The following is a 22,291-nucleotide window of genomic DNA, read 5'->3' as shown; positions in this document are numbered from 1 at the left end:
AAACAAGCCTTCTCGAGCTGGCAGATATGGGAAGGAAGGAAGGAAGGAAGGGCCAGTTTGGAAACTCAACTCAATTACCATAAATCCCCTGCTAAGGGTTATGGGAGGGAGGAATGAAGGAACTTTGCTTCAGGGAAAGGGCTGCTGCTGCTTCAGCATGTGAGGAGCGCAGCCACACGTTTCACCTTCCTCAGTATGTTGGTTTACAGGATGAGAGAGATCCTGAAACCTCACTCTAATAGGCTGAGGTGCTGTGCTCGGTGGCCTGCTGGGACCTTTGCCCGTCAGGGCAAGGCGAATAGGCCTTTGTCAGGCCTTCGTCAGGGCTTTGTCGGGGAGGGGCCAGGAGCCCTGCTCGCTTCAATCCCCTCACCGATAGACAGTTGCAGAAACTAGGATGCAAGAACCTTTCCTGGATGGGGTTTTGATTTTCGCGAAAAGCGTGTCAGCTTTGCTTTCAGCATGAGTCTGATTTCCCAAAAATGCATTTTGAACAATTTAAAGATTTGATCTGCGTTGGCCGGGAATCGAACCCGGGTCAACTGCTTGGAAGGCAGCTATGCTCACCACTATACCACCAACGCCTGCCTGTCTGGGCTATGTGATGGAGCGCCCCTTAGAAATAATAATAAGTCATTGGCTGGGAATGAAAAAAGCTTGCGTTTGACGCAGAAGCAGTTCGCATCATGAGGTCTTGCCGGTCAGCCCAACATTTCCCCGGGACCCCTTAAAAAAGGAGCTTGGTTTTAAGTTTGGTTTGATTGAACAGTACATTTTGTTGGCTGGGCTGGGACCCTCTCCTATTTAGCGCAAGAATGGAACGAGGCAGCAAGTTCAAGGAATGACATTGCATCCAGGCACTTACAGCTCTTTGTGCCCTAATGCCATGACACAAAAACATAATTTGAAAAAACTTAGCAGAGGATGGTTTCGATCCATCGACCTCTGGGTTATGGGCCCAGCACGCTTCCGCTGCGCCACTCTGCTGGTTGGAGAACAAGAGCTTTTCTGGGCTTTTACAGCCTACAAACCGACAACCCTAGACCCAGTTTCGAGTGAAGCGGGCAGTAGGCCTTACAAAGCCAAACAACTGAAACCACGCACTCCCATCCCATGGCCTTTTGCAGACAGGCCTCATTTCTCTAGCTCACACCCTAACTGCCAACACCCCTTCCCCTTCTCTCTCTGTCTCTCTCTCTCTGTCTCTCTGTCTCTCTCTCTCATTCTCTCTCTCTCGCAAGTAGATACTTTACTTCCCAGGTGCAACCAAACAAGCCTTCTCGAGCTGGCAGATATGGGAAGGAAGGAAGGAAGGGCCAGTTTGGAAACTCAACTCAATTACCATAAATCCCCTGCTAAGGGTTATGGGGGGGAGGAATGAAGGAACTTTGCTTCAGGGAAAGGGCTGCTGCTGCTTCAGCATGTGAGGAGCGCAGCCACACGTTTCACCTTCCTCAGTATGTTGGTTTACAGGATGAGAGAGATCCTGAAACCTCACTCTAATAGGCTGAGGTGCTGTGCTCGGTGGCCTGCTGGGACCTTTGCCCGTCAGGGCAAGGCGAATAGGCCTTTGTCAGGCCTTCGTCAAGGCTTTGTCGGAGAGGGGCCAGGAGCCCTGCTCGCTTCAATCCCCTCACCGATAGACAGTTGCAGAAACTAGGATGCAAGAACCTTTCCTGGATGGGGTTTTGATTTTCGCGAAAAGTGTGTCAGCTTTGCTTTCAGCATGAGTCTGATTTCCCAAAAATGCATTTTGAACAATTTAAAGATTTGATCTGCGTTGGCCCGGAATCGAACCGGGGTCAACTGCTTGGAAGACAGCTATGCTCACCACTATACCACCAACGCCTGCCTGTCTGGGCTATGTGATGGAGCGCCCCTTAGAAATAAGAATAAGTCATTGGCTGGGAATGAAAAAAGCTTGCGTTTGACCCAGAAGCAGTTCGCATCATGAGGTCTTGCCGGTCAGCCCAACATTTCCCCGGGACCCCTTAAAAAAGGAGCTTGGTTTTAAGTTTGGTTTGATTGAACAGTACATTTTGTTGGCTGGGCTGGGACCCTCTCCTATTTAGCGCAAGAGTGGAACGAGGCAGCAAGTTCAAGGAATGACATTGCATCCAGGCACTTACAGCTCTTTGTGCCCTAATGCCATGACACAAAAACATAATTTGAAAAAACTTAGCAGAGGATGGTTTCGATCCATCGACCTCTGGGTTATGGGCCCAGCACGCTTCCGCTGCGCCACTCTGCTGGTTGGAGAACAAGAGCTTTTCTGGGCTTTTACAGCCTACAAACCGACAACCCTAGACCCAGTTTCGAGTGAAGCGGGCAGTAGGCCTTACAAAGCCAAACAACCTGCAACCACGCACTCCCATCCCATGGCCTTTTGCAGACAGGCCTCATTTCTCTAGCTCACACCCTAACTGCCAACACCCCTTCCCCTTCTCTCTCTGTCTCTCTCTCTCTGTCTCTCTCATTCTCTCTCTCTCGCAAGTAGATACTTTACTTCCCAGGTGCAACAAAACAAGCCTTCTCGAGCTGGCAGATATGGGAAGGAAGGAAGGAAGGGCCAGTTTGGAAACTCAACTCAATTACCATAAATCCCCTGCTAAGGGTTATGGGGGGGAGGAATGAAGGAACTTTGCTTCAGGGAAAGGGCTGCTGCTGCTTCAGCATGTGAGGAGCGCAGCCACACGTTTCACCTTCCTCAGTATGTTGGTTTACAGGATGAGAGAGATCCTGAAACCTCACTCTAATAGGCTGAGGTGCTGTGCTCGGTGGCCTGCTGGGACCTTTGCCCGTCAGGGCAAGGCGAATAGGCCTTTGTCAGGCCTTCGTCAGGGCTTTGTCGGGGAGGGGCCAGGAGCCCTGCTCGCTTCAATCCCCTCACCGATAGACAGTTGCAGAAACTAGGATGCAAGAACCTTTCCTGGATGGGGTTTTGATTTTCACGAAAAGTGTGTCAGCTTTGCTTTCAGCATGAGTCTGATTTCCAAAAAATGCATTTTGAACAATTTAAAGATTTGATCTGCGTTGGCCGGGAAAGGAACCCGGGTCAACTGTTTGGAAGGCAGCTATGCTCACCACTATACCACCAACGCCTGCCTGTCTGGGCTATCTGATGGAGCGCCCCTTAGAAATAAGAATAAGTCATTGGCTGGGAATGAAAAAAGCTTGCGCTTGACGCAGAAGCAGTTCGCATCATGAGGTCTTGCCGGTCAGCCCAACATTTCCCCGGGACCCCTTAAAAAAGGAGCTTGGTTTTAAGTTTGGTTTGATTGAACAGTACATTTTGTTGGCTGGGCTGGGACCCTCTCCTATTTAGCGCAAGAGTGGAACGAGGCAGCAAGTTCAAGGAATGACATTGCATCCAGGCACTTACAGCTCTTTGTGCCCTAATGCCATGACACAAAAACATAATTTGAAAAAACTTAGCAGAGGATGGTTTCGATCCATCGACCTCTGGGTTATGGGCCCAGCACGCTTCAGCTGCCCCACTCTGTTGGTTGGAGACAAGAGCTTTTCTGGGCTTTTACAGCCTACAAACCGACAACCATAGACCCAGTTTCGAGTGAAGCGGGCAGTAGGCCTTACAAAGCCAAACAACCTGCAACCACGCACTCCCATCCCATGGCCTTTTGCAGACAGGCCTCATTTCTCTAGCTCACACCCTAACTGCCAACACCCCTTCCCCTTCTCTCTCTGTCTCTCTCTCTCTGTCTCTCTCTCTCATTCTCTCTCTCTCGCAAATAGATACTTTACTTCCCAGGTGCAACAAAACAAGCCTTCTCGAGCTGGCAGATATGGGAAGGAAGGAAGGAAGGGCCAGTTTGGAAACTCAACTCAATTACCATAAATCCCCTGCTAAGGGTTATGGGAGGGAGGAATGAAGGAACTTTGCTTCAGGGAAAGGGCTGCTGCTGCTTCAGCATGTGAGGAGCGCAGCCACACGTTTCACCTTCCTCAGTATGTTGGTTTACAGGATGAGAGAGATCCTGAAACCTCACTCTAATAGGCTGAGGTGCTGTGCTCGGTGGCCTGCTGGGACCTTTGCCCGTCAGGGCAAGGCGAATAGGCCTTCGTCAGGGCTTTGTCGGGGAGGGGCCAGGAGCCCTGCTCGCTTCAATCCCCTCACCGATAGACAGTTGCGGAAACTAGGATGCAAGAACCTTTCCTGGATGGGGTTTTGATTTTCGCGAAAAGTGTGTCAGCTTTGCCTTCAGCATGAGTCTGATTTCCCAAAAATGCATTTTGAACAATTTAAAGATTTGATCTGCGTTGGCTGGGAATCGAACCCGGGACAACTGCTTGGAAGGCAGCTATGCTCACCACTATACCACCAACGCCTGCCTGTCTGGGCTATGTGATGGAGCGCCCCTTAGAAATAAGAATAAGTCATTGGCTGGGAATGAAAAAAGCTTGCGTTTGACGCAGAAGCAGTTCGCATCATGAGGTCTTGCCGGTCAGCCCAACATTTCCCCGGGACCCCTTAAAAAAGGAGCTTGGTTTTAAGTTTGGTTTGATTGAACAGTACATTTTGTTGGCTGGGCTGGGACCCTCTCCTATTTAGCGCAAGAGTGGAACGAGGCAGCAAGTTCAAGGAATGACATTGCATCCAGGCACTTACAGCTCTTTGTGCCCTAATGCCATGACACAAAAACATAATTTGAAAAAACTTAGCAGAGGATGGTTTCGATCCATCGACCTCTGGGTTATGGGCCCAGCACGCTTCCGCTGCGCCACTCTGCTGGTTGGAGAACAAGAGCTTTTCTGGGCTTTTACAGCCTACAAACCAACAACCCTAGACCCAGTTTCGAGTGAAGCGGGCAGTAGGCCTTACAAAGCCAAACAACCTGCAACCACGCACTCCCATCCCATGGCCTTTTGCAGACAGGCCTCATTTCTCTAGCTCACACCCTAACTGCCAACACCCCTTCCCCTTCTCTCTCTGTCTCTCTCTCTCTGTCTCTCTCTCTCATTCTCTCTCTCTCGCAAATAGATACTTTACTTCCCAGGTGCAACAAAACAAGCCTTCTCGAGCTGGCAGATATGGGAAGGAAGGAAGGAAGGGCCAGTTTGGAAACTCAACTCAATTACCATAAATCCCCTGCTAAGGGTTATGGGAGGGAGGAATGAAGGAACTTTGCTTCAGGGAAAGGGCTGCTGCTGCTTCAGCATGTCAGGAGCGCAGCCACACGTTTCACCTTCCTCAGTATGTTGGTTTACAGGATGAGAGAGATCCTGAAACCTCACTCTAATAGGCTGAGGTGCTGTGCTCGGTGGCCTGCTGGGACCTTTGCCCGTCAGGGCAAGGCGAATAGGCCTTCGTCAGGGCTTTGTCGGGGAGGGGCCAGGAGCCCTGCTCGCTTCAATCCCCTCACCGATAGACAGTTGCGGAAACTAGGATGCAAGAACCTTTCCTGGATGGGGTTTTGATTTTCGCGAAAAGTGTGTCAGCTTTGCTTTCAGCATGAGTCTGATTTCCCAAAAATGCATTTTGAACAATTTAAAGATTTGATCTGCGTTGGCTGGGAATCGAACACGGGACAACTGCTTGGAAGGCAGCTATGCTCACCACTATACCACCAACGCCTGCCTGTCTGGGCTATGTGATGGAGCGCCCCTTAGAAATAAGAATAAGTCATTGGCTGGGAATGAAAAAAGCTTGCGTTTGACGCAGAAGCAGTTCGCATCATGAGGTCTTGCCGGTCAGCCCAACATTTCCCCGGGACCCCTTAAAAAAGGAGCTTGGTTTTAAGTTTGGTTTGATTGAACAGTACATTTTGTTGGCTGGGCTGGGACCCTCTCCTATTTAGCGCAAGAGTGGAACGAGGCAGCAAGTTCAAGGAATGACATTGCATCCAGGCACTTACAGCTCTTTGTGCCCTAATGCCATGACACAAAAACATAATTTGAAAAAACTTAGCAGAGGATGGTTTCGATCCATCAACCTCTGGGTTATGGGCCCAGCACGCTTCCGCTGCGCCACTCTGCTGGTTGGAGAACAAGAGCTTTTCTGGGCTTTTACAGCCTACAAACCGACAACCCTAGACCCAGTTTCGAGTGAAGCGGGCAGTAGGCCTTACAAAGCCAAACAACCTGCAACCACGCACTCCCATCCCATGGCCTTTTGCAGACAGGCCTCATTTCTCTAGCTCACACCCTAACTGCCAACACCCCTTCCCCTTCTCTCTCTGTCTCTCTCTCTCTGTCTCTCTCTCTCATTCTCTCCCTCTCGCAAATAGATACTTTACTTCCCAGGTGCAACAAAACAAGCCTTCTCGAGCTGACAGATATGGGAAGGAAGGAAGGAAGGGCCAGTTTGGAAACTCAACTCAATTACCATAAATCCCCTGCTAAGGGTTATGGGAGGGGGGAATGAAGGAACTTTGCTTCAGGGAAAGGGCTGCTGCTGCTTCAGCATGTGAGGAGCGCAGCCACACGTTTCACCTTCCTCAGTATGTTGGTTTACAGGATGAGAGAGATCCTGAAACCTCACTCTAATAGGCTGAGGTGCTGTGCTCGGTGGCCTGCTGGGACCTTTGCCCGTCAGGGCAAGGCGAATAGGCCTTTGTCAGGGCTTTGTCGGGGAGGGGCCAGGAGCCCTGCTCGCTTCAATCCCCTCACCGATAGACAGTTGCAGAAACTAGGATGCAAGAACCTTTCCTGGATGGGGTTTTGATTTTCACGAAAAGTGTGTCAGCTTTGCTTTCAGCATGAGTCTGATTTCCAAAAAATGCATTTTGAACAATTTAAAGATTTGATCTGCCTTGGCCGGGAAAGGAACCCGGGTCAACTGCTTGGAAGGCAGCTATGCTCACCACTATACCACCAACGCCTGCCTGTCTGGGCTATCTGATGGAGCGCCCCTTAGAAATAAGAATAAGTCATTGGCTGGGAATGAAAAAAGCTTGCGTTTGACGCAGAAGCAGTTCGCATCATGAGGTCTTGCCGGTCAGCCCAACATTTCCCCGGGACCCCTTAAAAAAGGAGCTTGGTTTTAAGTTTGGTTTGATTGAACAGTACATTTTGTTGGCTGGGCTGGGACCCTCTCCTATTTAGCGCAAGAGTGGAACGAGGCAGCAAGTTCAAGGAATGACATTGCATCCAGGCACTTACAGCTCTTTGTGCCCTAATGCCATGACACAAAAACATAATTTGAAAAAACTTAGCAGAGGATGGTTTCGATCCATCGACCTCTGGGTTATCCACTGCGCCACTCTGCTGGTTGGAGACAAGAGCTTTTCTGGGCTTTTACAGCCTACAAACCGACAACCATAGACCCAGTTTCGAGTGAAGCGGGCAGTAGGCCTTACAAAGCCAAACAACCTGCAACCACGCACTCCCATCCCATGGCCTTTTGCAGACAGGCCTCATTTCTCTAGCTCACACCCTAACTGCCAACACCCCTTCCCCTTCTCTCTCTGTCTCTCTCTCTCTGTCTCTCTCTTTCATTCTCTCTCTCTCGCAAATAGATACTTTACTTCCCAGGTGCAACAAAACAAGCCTTCTCGAGCTGGCAGATATGGGAAGGAAGGAAGGAAGGGCCAGTTTGGAAACTCAACTCAATTACCATAAATCCCCTGCTAAGGGTTATGGGAGGGAGGAATGAAGGAACTTTGCTTCAGGGAAAGGGCTGCTGCTGCTTCAGCATGTGAGGAGCGCAGCCACACGTTTCACCTTCCTCAGTATGTTGGTTTACAGGATGAGAGAGATCCTGAAACCTCACTCTAATAGGCTGAGGTGCTGTGCTCGGTGGCCTGCTGGGACCTTTGCCCGTCAGGGCAAGGCGAATAGGCCTATGTCAGGCCTTCGTCAGGGCTTTGTCGGGGAGGGGCCAGGAGCCCTGCTCGCTTCAATCCCCTCACCGATAGACAGTTGCAGAAACTAGGATGCAAGAACCTTTCCTGGATGGGGTTTTGATTTTCACGAAAAGTGTGTCAGCTTTGCTTTCAGCATGAGTCTGATTTCCAAAAAATGCATTTTGAACAATTTAAAGATTTGATCTGCATTGGCCGGGAATCGAAACCGGGTCAACTGCTTGGAAGGCAGCTATGCTCACCACTATACCACCAACGCCTGCCTGTCTGGGCTATCTGATGGAGCGTCCCTTAGAAATAAGAATAAGTCATTGGCTGGGAATGAAAAAAGCTTGCGTTTGACGCAGAAGCAGTTCGCATCATGAGGTCTTGCCGGTCAGCCCAACATTTCCCCGGGACCCCTTAAAAAAGGAGCTTGGTTTTAAGTTTGGTTTGATTGAACAGTACATTTTGTTGGCTGGGCTGGGACCCTCTCCTATTTAGCGCAAGAGTGGAACGAGGCAGCAAGTTCAAGGAATGACATTGCATCCAGGCACTTACAGCTCTTTGTGCCCTAATGCCATGACACAAAAACATAATTTGAAAAAACTTAGCAGAGGATGGTTTCGATCCATCGACCTCTGGGTTATGGGCCCAGCACGCTTCAGCTGCCCCACTCTGTTGGTTGGAGACAAGAGCTTTTCTGGGCTTTTACAGCCTACAAACCGACAACCATAGACCCAGTTTCGAGTGAAGCGGGCAGTAGGCCTTACAAAGCCAAACAACCTGCAACCACGCACTCCCATCCCATGGCCTTTTGCAGACAGGCCTCATTTCTCTAGCTCACACCCTAACTGCCAACACCCCTTCCCCTTCTCTCTCTGTCTCTCTCTCTCTGTCTCTCTCTCTCATTCTCTCTCTCTCGCAAATAGATACTTTACTTCCCAGGTGCAACAAAACAAGCCTTCTCGAGCTGGCAGATATGGGAAGGAAGGAAGGAAGGGCCAGTTTGGAAACTCAACTCAATTACCATAAATCCCCTGCTAAGGGTTATGGGAGGGAGGAATGAAGGAACTTTGCTTCAGGGAAAGGGCTGCTGCTGCTTCAGCATGTGAGGAGCGCAGCCACACGTTTCACCTTCCTCAGTATGTTGGTTTACAGGATGAGAGAGATCCTGAAACCTCACTCTAATAGGCTGAGGTGCTGTGCTCGGTGGCCTGCTGGGACCTTTGCCCGTCAGGGCAAGGCGAATAGGCCTTCGTCAGGGCTTTGTCGGGGAGGGGCCAGGAGCCCTGCTCGCTTCAATCCCCTCACCGATAGACAGTTGCGGAAACTAGGATGCAAGAACCTTTCCTGGATGGGGTTTTGATTTTCGCGAAAAGTGTGTCAGCTTTGCCTTCAGCATGAGTCTGATTTCCCAAAAATGCATTTTGAACAATTTAAAGATTTGATCTGCGTTGGCTGGGAATCGAACCCGGGACAACTGCTTGGAAGGCAGCTATGCTCACCACTATACCACCAACGCCTGCCTGTCTGGGCTATGTGATGGAGCGCCCCTTAGAAATAAGAATAAGTCATTGGCTGGGAATGAAAAAAGCTTGCGTTTGACGCAGAAGCAGTTCGCATCATGAGGTCTTGCCGGTCAGCCCAACATTTCCCCGGGACCCCTTAAAAAAGGAGCTTGGTTTTAAGTTTGGTTTGATTGAACAGTACATTTTGTTGGCTGGGCTGGGACCCTCTCCTATTTAGCGCAAGAGTGGAACGAGGCAGCAAGTTCAAGGAATGACATTGCATCCAGGCACTTACAGCTCTTTGTGCCCTAATGCCATGACACAAAAACATAATTTGAAAAAACTTAGCAGAGGATGGTTTCGATCCATCGACCTCTGGGTTATGGGCCCAGCACGCTTCCGCTGCGCCACTCTGCTGGTTGGAGAACAAGAGCTTTTCTGGGCTTTTACAGCCTACAAACCAACAACCCTAGACCCAGTTTCGAGTGAAGCGGGCAGTAGGCCTTACAAAGCCAAACAACCTGCAACCACGCACTCCCATCCCATGGCCTTTTGCAGACAGGCCTCATTTCTCTAGCTCACACCCTAACTGCCAACACCCCTTCCCCTTCTCTCTCTGTCTCTCTCTCTCTGTCTCTCTCTCTCATTCTCTCTCTCTCGCAAATAGATACTTTACTTCCCAGGTGCAACAAAACAAGCCTTCTCGAGCTGGCAGATATGGGAAGGAAGGAAGGAAGGGCCAGTTTGGAAACTCAACTCAATTACCATAAATCCCCTGCTAAGGGTTATGGGAGGGAGGAATGAAGGAACTTTGCTTCAGGGAAAGGGCTGCTGCTGCTTCAGCATGTCAGGAGCGCAGCCACACGTTTCACCTTCCTCAGTATGTTGGTTTACAGGATGAGAGAGATCCTGAAACCTCACTCTAATAGGCTGAGGTGCTGTGCTCGGTGGCCTGCTGGGACCTTTGCCCGTCAGGGCAAGGCGAATAGGCCTTCGTCAGGGCTTTGTCGGGGAGGGGCCAGGAGCCCTGCTCGCTTCAATCCCCTCACCGATAGACAGTTGCGGAAACTAGGATGCAAGAACCTTTCCTGGATGGGGTTTTGATTTTCGCGAAAAGTGTGTCAGCTTTGCTTTCAGCATGAGTCTGATTTCCCAAAAATGCATTTTGAACAATTTAAAGATTTGATCTGCGTTGGCTGGGAATCGAACACGGGACAACTGCTTGGAAGGCAGCTATGCTCACCACTATACCACCAACGCCTGCCTGTCTGGGCTATGTGATGGAGCGCCCCTTAGAAATAAGAATAAGTCATTGGCTGGGAATGAAAAAAGCTTGCGTTTGACGCAGAAGCAGTTCGCATCATGAGGTCTTGCCGGTCAGCCCAACATTTCCCCGGGACCCCTTAAAAAAGGAGCTTGGTTTTAAGTTTGGTTTGATTGAACAGTACATTTTGTTGGCTGGGCTGGGACCCTCTCCTATTTAGCGCAAGAGTGGAACGAGGCAGCAAGTTCAAGGAATGACATTGCATCCAGGCACTTACAGCTCTTTGTGCCCTAATGCCATGACACAAAAACATAATTTGAAAAAACTTAGCAGAGGATGGTTTCGATCCATCAACCTCTGGGTTATGGGCCCAGCACGCTTCCGCTGCGCCACTCTGCTGGTTGGAGAACAAGAGCTTTTCTGGGCTTTTACAGCCTACAAACCGACAACCCTAGACCCAGTTTCGAGTGAAGCGGGCAGTAGGCCTTACAAAGCCAAACAACCTGCAACCACGCACTCCCATCCCATGGCCTTTTGCAGACAGGCCTCATTTCTCTAGCTCACACCCTAACTGCCAACACCCCTTCCCCTTCTCTCTCTGTCTCTCTCTCTCTGTCTCTCTCTCTCATTCTCTCCCTCTCGCAAATAGATACTTTACTTCCCAGGTGCAACAAAACAAGCCTTCTCGAGCTGACAGATATGGGAAGGAAGGAAGGAAGGGCCAGTTTGGAAACTCAACTCAATTACCATAAATCCCCTGCTAAGGGTTATGGGAGGGGGGAATGAAGGAACTTTGCTTCAGGGAAAGGGCTGCTGCTGCTTCAGCATGTGAGGAGCGCAGCCACACGTTTCACCTTCCTCAGTATGTTGGTTTACAGGATGAGAGAGATCCTGAAACCTCACTCTAATAGGCTGAGGTGCTGTGCTCGGTGGCCTGCTGGGACCTTTGCCCGTCAGGGCAAGGCGAATAGGCCTTTGTCAGGGCTTTGTCGGGGAGGGGCCAGGAGCCCTGCTCGCTTCAATCCCCTCACCGATAGACAGTTGCAGAAACTAGGATGCAAGAACCTTTCCTGGATGGGGTTTTGATTTTCACGAAAAGTGTGTCAGCTTTGCTTTCAGCATGAGTCTGATTTCCAAAAAATGCATTTTGAACAATTTAAAGATTTGATCTGCCTTGGCCGGGAAAGGAACCCGGGTCAACTGCTTGGAAGGCAGCTATGCTCACCACTATACCACCAACGCCTGCCTGTCTGGGCTATCTGATGGAGCGCCCCTTAGAAATAAGAATAAGTCATTGGCTGGGAATGAAAAAAGCTTGCGTTTGACGCAGAAGCAGTTCGCATCATGAGGTCTTGCCGGTCAGCCCAACATTTCCCCGGGACCCCTTAAAAAAGGAGCTTGGTTTTAAGTTTGGTTTGATTGAACAGTACATTTTGTTGGCTGGGCTGGGACCCTCTCCTATTTAGCGCAAGAGTGGAACGAGGCAGCAAGTTCAAGGAATGACAGTGCATCCAGGCACTTACAGCTCTTTGTGCCCTAATGCCATGACACAAAAACATAATTTGAAAAAACTTAGCAGAGGATGGTTTCGATCCATCGACCTCTGGGTTATCCACTGCGCCACTCTGCTGGTTGGAGACAAGAGCTTTTCTGGGCTTTTACAGCCTACAAACCGACAACCATAGACCCAGTTTCGAGTGAAGCGGGCAGTAGGCCTTACAAAGCCAAACAACCTGCAACCACGCACTCCCATCCCATGGCCTTTTGCAGACAGGCCTCATTTCTCTAGCTCACACCCTAACTGCCAACACCCCTTCCCCTTCTCTCTCTGTCTCTCTCTCTCTGTCTCTCTCTTTCATTCTCTCTCTCTCGCAAATAGATACTTTACTTCCCAGGTGCAACAAAACAAGCCTTCTCGAGCTGGCAGATATGGGAAGGAAGGAAGGAAGGGCCAGTTTGGAAACTCAACTCAATTACCATAAATCCCCTGCTAAGGGTTATGGGAGGGAGGAATGAAGGAACTTTGCTTCAGGGAAAGGGCTGCTGCTGCTTCAGCATGTGAGGAGCGCAGCCACACGTTTCACCTTCCTCAGTATGTTGGTTTACAGGATGAGAGAGATCCTGAAACCTCACTCTAATAGGCTGAGGTGCTGTGCTCGGTGGCCTGCTGGGACCTTTGCCCGTCAGGGCAAGGCGAATAGGCCTATGTCAGGCCTTCGTCAGGGCTTTGTCGGGGAGGGGCCAGGAGCCCTGCTCGCTTCAATCCCCTCACCGATAGACAGTTGCAGAAACTAGGATGCAAGAACCTTTCCTGGATGGGGTTTTGATTTTCACGAAAAGTGTGTCAGCTTTGCTTTCAGCATGAGTCTGATTTCCAAAAAATGCATTTTGAACAATTTAAAGATTTGATCTGCATTGGCCGGGAATCGAAACCGGGTCAACTGCTTGGAAGGCAGCTATGCTCACCACTATACCACCAACGCCTGCCTGTCTGGGCTATCTGATGGAGCGTCCCTTAGAAATAAGAATAAGTCATTGGCTGGGAATGAAAAAAGCTTGCGTTTGACGCAGAAGCAGTTCGCATCATGAGGTCTTGCCGGTCAGCCCAACATTTCCCCGGGACCCCTTAAAAAAGGAGCTTGGTTTTAAGTTTGGTTTGATTGAACAGTACATTTTGTTGGCTGGGCTGGGACCCTCTCCTATTTAGCGCAAGAGTGGAACGAGGCAGCAAGTTCAAGGAATGACATTGCATCCAGGCACTTACAGCTCTTTGTGCCCTAATGCCATGACACAAAAACATAATTTGAAAAAAGTTAGCAGAGGATGGTTTCGATCCATCGACCTCTGGGTTATGGGACCAGCACGCTTCCGCTGCGCCACTCTGCTGGTTGGAGAACAAGAGCTTTTCTGGGCTTTTACAGCCTACAAACAGACAACCCTAGACCCAGTTTCGAGTGAAGCGGGCAGTAGGCCTTACAAAGCCAAACAACCTGCAACCATGCACTCCCATCCCATGGCCTTTTGCAGACAGGCCTCATTTCTCTAGCTCACACCCTAACTGCCAACACCCCTTCCCCTTCTCTCTCTGTCTCTCTCTCTATGTCTCTCTCTCTCATTCTCTCTCTCTCGCAAATAGATACTTTACTTCCCAGGTGCAACAAAACAAGCCTTCTCGAGCTGGCAGATATGGGAAGGAAGGAAGGAAGGGCCAGTTTGGAAACTCAACTCAATTACCATAAATCCCCTGCTAAGGGTTATGGGAGTGAGGAATGAAGGAACTTTGCTTCAGGGAAAGGGCTGCTGCTGCTTCAGCATGTGAGGAGCGCAGCCACACGTTTCACCTTCCTCAGTATGTTGGTTTACAGGATGAGAGAGATCCTGAAACCTCACTCTAATAGGCTGAGGTGCTGTGCTCGGTGGCCTGCTGGGACCTTTGCCCGTCAGGGCAAGGCGAATAGGCCTTTGTCAGGCCTTCGTCAGGGCTTTGTCGGGGAGGGGCCAGGAGCCCTGCTCGCTTCAAACCCCTCACCGATAGACAGTTGCAGAAACTAGGATGCAAGAACCTTTCCTGGATGGGGTTTTGATTTTCACGAAAAGTGTGTCAGCTTTGCTTTCAGCATGAGTCTGATTTCCAAAAAATGCATTTTGAACAATTTAAAGATTTGATCTGCGTTGGCCGGGAAAGGAACCCGGGTCAACTGCTTGGAAGGCAGCTATGCTCACCACTATACCACCAACGCCTGCCTGTCTGGGCTATCTGATGGAGCGCCCCTTAGAAATAAGAATAAGTCATTGGCTGGTAATGAAAAAAGCTTGCGTTTGACGCAGAAGCAGTTCGCATCATGAGGTCTTGCCGGTCAGCCCAACATTTCCCCGGGACCCCTTAAAAAAGGAGCTTGGTTTTAAGTTTGGTTTGATTGAACAGTACATTTTGTTGGCTGGGCTGGGACCCTCTCCTATTTAGCGCAAGAGTGGAACGAGGCAGCAAGTTCAAGGAATGACATTGCATCCAGGCACTTACAGCTCTTTGTGCCCTAATGCCATGACACAAAAACATAATTTGAAAAAACTTAGCAGAGGATGGTTTCGATCCATCGACCTCTGGGTTATGGGCCCAGCACGCTTCCGCTGCGCCACTCTGCTGGTTGGAGAACAAGAGCTTTTCTGGGCTTTTACAGCCTACAAACCAACAACCCTAGACCCAGTTTCGAGTGAAGCGGGCAGTAGGCCTTACAAAGCCAAACAACCTGCAACCACGCACTCCCATCCCATGGCCTTTTGCAGACAGGCCTCATTTCTCTAGCTCACACCCTAACTGCCAACACCCCTTCCCCTTCTCTCTCTGTCTCTCTCTCTCTGTCTCTCTCTCTCATTCTCTCTCTCTCGCAAATAGATACTTTACTTCCCAGGTGCAACAAAACAAGCCTTCTCGAGCTGGCAGATATGGGAAGGAAGGAAGGAAGGGCCAGTTTGGAAACTCAACTCAATTACCATAAATCCCCTGCTAAGGGTTATGGGAGGGAGGAATGAAGGAACTTTGCTTCAGGGAAAGGGCTGCTGCTGCTTCAGCATGTGAGGAGCGCAGCCACACGTTTCACCTTCCTCAGTATGTTGGTTTACAGGATGAGAGAGATCCTGAAACCTCACTCTAATAGGCTGAGGTGCTGTGCTCGGTGGCCTGCTGGGACCTTTGCCCGTCAGGGCAAGGCGAATAGGCCTTCGTCAGGGCTTTGTCGGGGAGGGGCCAGGAGCCCTGCTCGCTTCAATCCCCTCACCGATAGACAGTTGCGGAAACTAGGATGCAAGAACCTTTCCTGGATGGGGTTTTGATTTTCGCGAAAAGTGTGTCAGCTTTGCTTTCAGCATGAGTCTGATTTCCCAAAAATGCATTTTGAACAATTTAAAGATTTGATCTGCGTTGGCTGGGAATCGAACACGGGACAACTGCTTGGAAGGCAGCTATGCTCACCACTATACCACCAACGCCTGCCTGTCTGGGCTATGTGATGGAGCGCCCCTTAGAAATAAGAATAAGTCATTGGCTGGGAATGAAAAAAGCTTGCGTTTGACGCAGAAGCAGTTCGCATCATGAGGTCTTGCCGGTCAGCCCAACATTTCCCCGGGACCCCTTAAAAAAGGAGCTTGGTTTTAAGTTTGGTTTGATTGAACAGTACATTTTGTTGGCTGGGCTGGGACCCTCTCCTATTTAGCGCAAGAGTGGAACGAGGCAGCAAGTTCAAGGAATGACATTGCATCCAGGCACTTACAGCTCTTTGTGCCCTAATGCCATGACACAAAAACATAATTTGAAAAAACTTAGCAGAGGATGGTTTCGATCCATCAACCTCTGGGTTATGGGCCCAGCACGCTTCCGCTGCGCCACTCTGCTGGTTAGAGAACAAGAGCTTTTCTGGGCTTTTACAGCCTACAAACCGACAACCCTAGACCCAGTTTCGAGTGAAGCGGGCAGTAGGCCTTACAAAGCCAAACAACCTGCAACCACGCACTCCCATCCCATGGCCTTTTGCAGACAGGCCTCATTTCTCTAGCTCACACCCTAACTGCCAACACCCCTTCCCCTTCTCTCTCTGTCTCTCTCTCTCTGTCTCTCTCTCTCATTCTCTCCCTCTCGCAAATAGATACTTTACTTCCCAGGTGCAACAAAACAAGCCTTCTCGAGCTGACAGATATGGGAAGGAAGGAAGGAAGGGCCAGTTTGGAAACTCAACTGAATTACCATAAATCCCCTGCTAAGGGTTATGGGAGGGGGGAATGAAGGAACTTTGCTTCAGGGAAAGGGCTGCTGCTGCTTCAGCATGTGAGGAGCGCAGCCACACGTTTCACCTTCCTCAGTATGTTGGTTTACAGGATGAGAGAGATCCTGAAACCTCACTCTAATAGGCTGAGGTGCTGTGCTCGGTGGCCTGCTGGGACCTTTGCCCGTCAGGGCAAGGCGAATAGGCCTTTGTCAGGGCTTTGTCGGGGAGGGGCCAGGAGCCCTGCTCGCTTCAATCCCCTCACCGATAGACAGTTGCAGAAACTAGGATGCAAGAACCTTTCCTGGATGGGGTTTTGATTTTCACGAAAAGTGTGTCAGCTTTGCTTTCAGCATGAGTCTGATTTCCAAAAAATGCATTTTGAACAATTTAAAGATTTGATCTGCCTTGGCCGGGTCAACTGCTTGGAAGGCAGCTATGCTCACCACTATACCACCAACGCCTGCCTGTCTGGGCTATCTGATGGAGCGCCCCTTAGAAATAAGAATAAGTCATTGGCTGGGAATGAAAAAAGCTTGCGTTTGACGCAGAAGCAGTTCGCATCATGAGGTCTTGCCGGTCAGCCCAACATTTCCCCGGGACCCCTTAAAAAAGGAGCTTGGTTTTAAGTTTGGTTTGATTGAACAGTACATTTTGTTGGCTGGGCTGGGACCCTCTCCTATTTAGCGCAAGAGTGGAACGAGGCAGCAGGTTCAAGGAATGACATTGCATCCAGGCACTTACAGCTCTTTGTGCCCTAATGCCATGACACAAAAACATAATTTGAAAAAACTTAGCAGAGGATGGTTTCGATCCATCGACCTCTGGGTTATCCACTGCGCCACTCTGCTGGTTGGAGACAAGAGCTTTTCTGGGCTTTTACAGCCTACAAACCGACAACCATAGACCCAGTTTCGAGTGAAGCGGGCAGTAGGCCTTACAAAGCCAAACAACCTGCAACCACGCACTCCCATCCCATGGCCTTTTGCAGACAGGCCTCATTTCTCTAGCTCACACCCTAACTGCCAACACCCCTTCCCCTTCTCTCTCTGTCTCTCTCTCTCTGTCTCTCTCTTTCATTCTCTCTCTCTCGCAAATAGATACTTTACTTCCCAGGTGCAACAAAACAAGCCTTCTCGAGCTGGCAGATATGGGAAGGAAGGAAGGAAGGGCCAGTTTGGAAACTCAACTCAATTACCATAAATCCCCTGCTAAGGGTTATGGGAGGGAGGAACGAAGGAACTTTGCTTCAGGGAAAGGGCTGCTGCTGCTTCAGCATGTGAGGAGCGCCGCCACACGTTTCACCTTCCTCAGTATGTTGGTTTACAGGATGAGAGAGATCCTGAAACCTCACTCTAATAGGCTGAGGTGCTGTGCTCGGTGGCCTGCTGGGACCTTTGCCCGTCAGGGCAAGGCGAATAGGCCTATGTCAGGCCTTCGTCAGGGCTTTGTCGGGGAGGGGCCAGGAGCCCTGCTCGCTTCAATCCCCTCACCGATAGACAGTTGCAGAAACTAGGATGCAAGAACCTTTCCTGGATGGGGTTTTGATTTTCACGAAAAGTGTGTCAGCTTTGCTTTCAGCATGAGTCTGATTTCCAAAAAATGCATTTTGAACAATTTAAAGATTTGATCTGCATTGGCCGGGAATCGAAACCGGGTCAACTGCTTGGAAGGCAGCTATGCTCACCACTATACCACCAACGCCTGCCTGTCTGGGCTATCTGATGGAGCGTCCCTTAGAAATAAGAATAAGTCATTGGCTGGGAATGAAAAAAGCTTGCGTTTGACGCAGAAGCAGTTCGCATCATGAGGTCTTGCCGGTCAGCCCGACATTTCCCCGGGACCCCTTAAAAAAGGAGCTTGGTTTTAAGTTTGGTTTGATTGAACAGTACATTTTGTTGGCTGGGCTGGGACCCTCTCCTATTTAGCGCAAGAGTGGAACGAGGCAGCAAGTTCAAGGAATGACATTGCATCCAGGCACTTACAGCTCTTTGTGCCCTAATGCCATGACACAAAAACATAATTTGAAAAAAGTTAGCAGAGGATGGTTTCGATCCATCGACCTCTGGGTTATGGGACCAGCACGCTTCCGCTGCGCCACTCTGCTGGTTGGAGAACAAGAGCTTTTCTGGGCTTTTACAGCCTACAAACAGACAACCCTAGACCCAGTTTCGAGTGAAGCGGGCAGTAGGCCTTACAAAGCCAAACAACCTGCAACCACGCACTCCCATCCCATGGCCTTTTGCAGACAGGCCTCATTTCTCTAGCTCACACCCTAACTGCCAACACCCCTTCCCCTTCTCTCTCTGTCTCTCTCTCTATGTCTCTCTCTCTCATTCTCTCTCTCTCGCAAATAGATACTTTACTTCCCAGGTGCAACAAAACAAGCCTTCTCGAGCTGGCAGATATGGGAAGGAAGGAAGGAAGGGCCAGTTTGGAAACTCAACTCAATTACCATAAATCCCCTGCTAAGGGTTATGGGAGTGAGGAATGAAGGAACTTTGCTTCAGGGAAAGGGCTGCTGCTGCTTCAGCATGTGAGGAGCGCAGCCACACGTTTCACCTTCCTCAGTATGTTGGTTTACAGGATGAGAGAGATCCTGAAACCTCACTCTAATAGGCTGAGGTGCTGTGCTCGGTGGCCTGCTGGGACCTTTGCCCGTCAGGGCAAGGCGAATAGGCCTTTGTCAGGCCTTCGTCAGGGCTTTGTCGGGGAGGGGCCAGGAGCCCTGCTCGCTTCAAACCCCTCACCGATAGACAGTTGCAGAAACTAGGATGCAAGAACCTTTCCTGGATGGGGTTTTGATTTTCACGAAAAGTGTGTCAGCTTTGCTTTCAGCATGAGTCTGATTTCCAAAAAATGCATTTTGAACAATTTAAAGATTTGATCTGCGTTGGCCGGGAAAGGAACCCGGGTCAACTGCTTGGAAGGCAGCTATGCTCACCACTATACCACCAACGCCTGCCTGTCTGGGCTATCTGATGGAGCGCCCCTTAGAAATAAGAATAAGTCATTGGCTGGGAATGAAAAAAGCTTGCGTTTGACGCAGAAGCAGTTCGCATCATGAGGTCTTGCCGGTCAGCCCAACATTTCCCCGGGACCCCTTAAAAAAGGAGCTTGGTTTTAAGTTTGGTTTGATTGAACAGTACATTTTGTTGGCTGGGCTGGGACCCTCTCCTATTTAGCGCAAGAGTGGAACGAGGCAGCAAGTTCAAGGAATGACATTGCATCCAGGCACTTACAGCTCTTTGTGCCCTAATGCCATGACACAAAAACATAATTTGAAAAAACTTAGCAGAGGATGGTTTCGATCCATCGACCTCTGGGTTATGGGCCCAGCACGCTTCCACTGCGCCACTCTGCTGGTTGGAGACAAGAGCTTTTCTGGGCTTTTACAGCCTACAAACCGACAACCATAGACCCAGTTTCGAGTGAAGCGGGCAGTAGGCCTTACAAAGCCAAACAACCTGCAACCACGCACTCCCATCCCATGGCCTTTTGCAGACAGGCCTCATTTCTCTAGCTCACACCCTAACTGCCAACACCCCTTCCCCTTCTCTCTCTGTCTCTCTCTCTCTGTCTCTCTCTTTCATTCTCTCTCTCTCGCAAATAGATACTTTACTTCCCAGGTGCAACAAAACAAGCCTTCTCGAGCTGGCAGATATGGGAAGGAAGGAAGGAAGGGCCAGTTTGGAAACTCAACTCAATTACCATAAATCCCCTGCTAAGGGTTATGGGAGGGAGGAATGAAGGAACTTTGCTTCAGGGAAAGGGCTGCTGCTGCTTCAGCATGTGAGGAGCGCAGCCACACGTTTCACCTTCCTCAGTATGTTGGTTTACAGGATGAGAGAGATCCTGAAACCTCACTCTAATAGGCTGAGGTGCTGTGCTCGGTGGCCTGCTGGGACCTTTGCCCGTCAGGGCAAGGCGAATAGGCCTTTGTCAGGCCTTCGTCAGGGCTTTGTCGGGGAGGGGCCAGGAGCCCTGCTCGCTTCAATCCCCTCACCGATAGACAGTTGCAGAAACTAGGATGCAAGAACCTTTCCTGGATGGGGTTTTGATTTTCACGAAAAGTGTGTCAGCTTTGCTTTCAGCATGAGTCTGATTTCCAAAAAATGCATTTTGAACAATTTAAAGATTTGATCTGCATTGGCAGGGAATCGAAACCGGGTCAACTGCTTGGAAGGCAGCTATGCTCACCACTATACCACCAACGCCTGCCTGTCTGGGCTATCTGATGGAGCGCCCCTTAGAAATAAGAATAAGTCATTGGCTGGGAATGAAAAAAGCTTGCGTTTGACGCAGAAGCAGTTCGCATCATGAGGTCTTGCCGGTCAGCCCAACATTTCCCCGGGACCCCTTAAAAAAGGAGCTTGGTTTTAAGTTTGGTTTGATTGAACAGTACATTTTGTTGGCTGGGCTGGGAACCTCTCCTATTTAGCGCAAGAGTGGAACGAGGCAGCAAGTTCAAGGAATGACATTGCATCCAGGCACTTACAGCTCTTTGTGCCCTAATGCCATGACACAAAAACATAATTTGAAAAAACTTAGCAGAGGATGGTTTCGATCCATCGACCTCTGGGTTATGGGCCCAGCACGCTTCCGCTGCACCACTCTGCTGGTTGGAGAACAAGAGCTTTTCTGGGCTTTTACAGCCTACAAACCGACAACCCTAGACCCAGTTTCGAGTGAAGCGGGCAGTAGGCCTTACAAAGCCAAACAACCTGCAACCACGCACTCCCATCCCATGGCCTTTTGCAGACAGGCCTCATTTCTCTAGCTCACACCCTAACTGCCAACACCCCTTCCCCTTCTCTCTCTGTCTCTCTCTCTCTGTCTCTCTCTCTCATTCTCTCTCTCTCGCAAATAGATACTTTACTTCCCAGGTGCAACAAAATAAGCCTTCTCGAGCTGGCAGATATGGGAAGGAAGGAAGGAAGGGACAGTTTGGAAACTCAACTCAATTACCATAAATCCCCTGCTAAGGGTTATGGGAGGGAGGAATGAAGGAACTTTGCTTCAGGGAAAGGGCTGCTGCTGCTTCAGCATGTGAGGAGCGCAGCCACACGTTTCACCTTCCTCAGTGTGTTGGTTTACAGGATGAGAGAGATCCTGAAACCTCACTCTAATAGGCTGAGGTGCTGTGCTCGGTGGCCTGCTGGGACCTTTGCCCGTCAGGGCAAGGCGAATAGGCCTTTGTCAGGCCTTCGTCAGGGCTTTGTCGGGGAGGGGCCAGGAGCCCTGCTCGCTTCAATCCCCTCACCGATAGACAGTTGCAGAAACTAGGATGCAAGAACCTTTCCTGGATGGGGTTTTGATTTTCGCGAAAAGCGTGTCAGCTTTGCTTTCAGCATGAGTCTGATTTCCAAAAAATGCATTTTGAACAGTTTAAAGATTTGATCTGCGTTGGCCGGGAATCGAACCCGGGTCAACTGCTTGGAAGGCAGCTATGCTCACCACTATACCACCAACGCCTGCCTGTCTGGGCTATCTGATGGAGCGCCCCTTAGAAATAAGAATAAGTCATTGGCTGGGAATGAAAAAAGCTTGCGTTTGACGCAGAAGCAGTTCGCATCATGAGGTCTTGCCGGTCAGCCCAACATTTCCCCGGGACCCCTTAAAAAAGGAGCTTGGTTTTAAGTTTGGTTTGATTGAACAGTACATTTTGTTGGCTGGGCTGGGACCCTCTCTTATTTAGCGCAAGAGTGGAACGAGGCAGCAAGTTCAAGGAATGACATTGCATCCAGGCACTTACAGCTCTTTGTGCCCTAATGCCATGACACAAAAACATAATTTGAAAAAAGTTAGCAGAGGATGGTTTCGATCCATCGACCTCTGGGTTATGGGCCCAGCACGCTTCCGCTGCGCCACTCTGCTGGTTGGAGTACAAGAGCTTTTCTGGGCTTTTACAGCCTACAAACCGACAACCATAGACCCAGTTTCGAGTGAAGCGGGCAGTAG

The 22,291-nt window shown here is 49.9% G+C and overlaps 9 non-coding genes across 9 annotated transcripts; all 9 read right to left on the bottom strand.

The window, feature by feature from the left end:
- Positions 1-512: 512 nt before the first annotated feature.
- Positions 513-584, bottom strand: TRNAG-UCC (transfer RNA glycine (anticodon UCC)). The gene has a single exon. It is a non-coding gene; the product is annotated as a tRNA-Gly (tRNA).
- A 331-nt stretch (positions 585-915) lies between these two features.
- Positions 916-987, bottom strand: TRNAM-CAU (transfer RNA methionine (anticodon CAU)). Its single transcript has one exon. It is a non-coding gene; the product is annotated as a tRNA-Met (tRNA).
- A 1,192-nt stretch (positions 988-2,179) lies between these two features.
- On the bottom strand, positions 2,180-2,251 carry TRNAM-CAU (transfer RNA methionine (anticodon CAU)). The gene has a single exon. It is a non-coding gene; the product is annotated as a tRNA-Met (tRNA).
- A 2,426-nt stretch (positions 2,252-4,677) lies between these two features.
- Positions 4,678-4,749, bottom strand: TRNAM-CAU (transfer RNA methionine (anticodon CAU)). The gene has a single exon. It is a non-coding gene; the product is annotated as a tRNA-Met (tRNA).
- A 4,906-nt stretch (positions 4,750-9,655) lies between these two features.
- On the bottom strand, positions 9,656-9,727 carry TRNAM-CAU (transfer RNA methionine (anticodon CAU)). Its single transcript has one exon. It is a non-coding gene; the product is annotated as a tRNA-Met (tRNA).
- A 4,918-nt stretch (positions 9,728-14,645) lies between these two features.
- On the bottom strand, positions 14,646-14,717 carry TRNAM-CAU (transfer RNA methionine (anticodon CAU)). The gene has a single exon. It is a non-coding gene; the product is annotated as a tRNA-Met (tRNA).
- Positions 14,718-19,622: 4,905 nt separating this feature from the next.
- TRNAM-CAU (transfer RNA methionine (anticodon CAU)) lies at positions 19,623-19,694 on the bottom strand. The gene has a single exon. It is a non-coding gene; the product is annotated as a tRNA-Met (tRNA).
- Positions 19,695-21,732: 2,038 nt separating this feature from the next.
- TRNAG-UCC (transfer RNA glycine (anticodon UCC)) lies at positions 21,733-21,804 on the bottom strand. Its single transcript has one exon. It is a non-coding gene; the product is annotated as a tRNA-Gly (tRNA).
- Positions 21,805-22,135: 331 nt separating this feature from the next.
- On the bottom strand, positions 22,136-22,207 carry TRNAM-CAU (transfer RNA methionine (anticodon CAU)). Its single transcript has one exon. It is a non-coding gene; the product is annotated as a tRNA-Met (tRNA).
- Between the last annotated feature and the right edge of the window lie 84 nt (positions 22,208-22,291).

This window comes from Ambystoma mexicanum, chromosome 6q (assembly GCF_040938575.1).
Source record: "Ambystoma mexicanum isolate Mex_15411 chromosome 6q, UKY_AmexF1_1, whole genome shotgun sequence".
In the NCBI taxonomy this organism is placed as follows: Eukaryota; Metazoa; Chordata; class Amphibia; order Caudata; family Ambystomatidae; genus Ambystoma; species Ambystoma mexicanum.
Note: the sequence above shows the minus strand (reverse complement) of the source record. Positions and strands in the feature narration are given on the sequence as shown.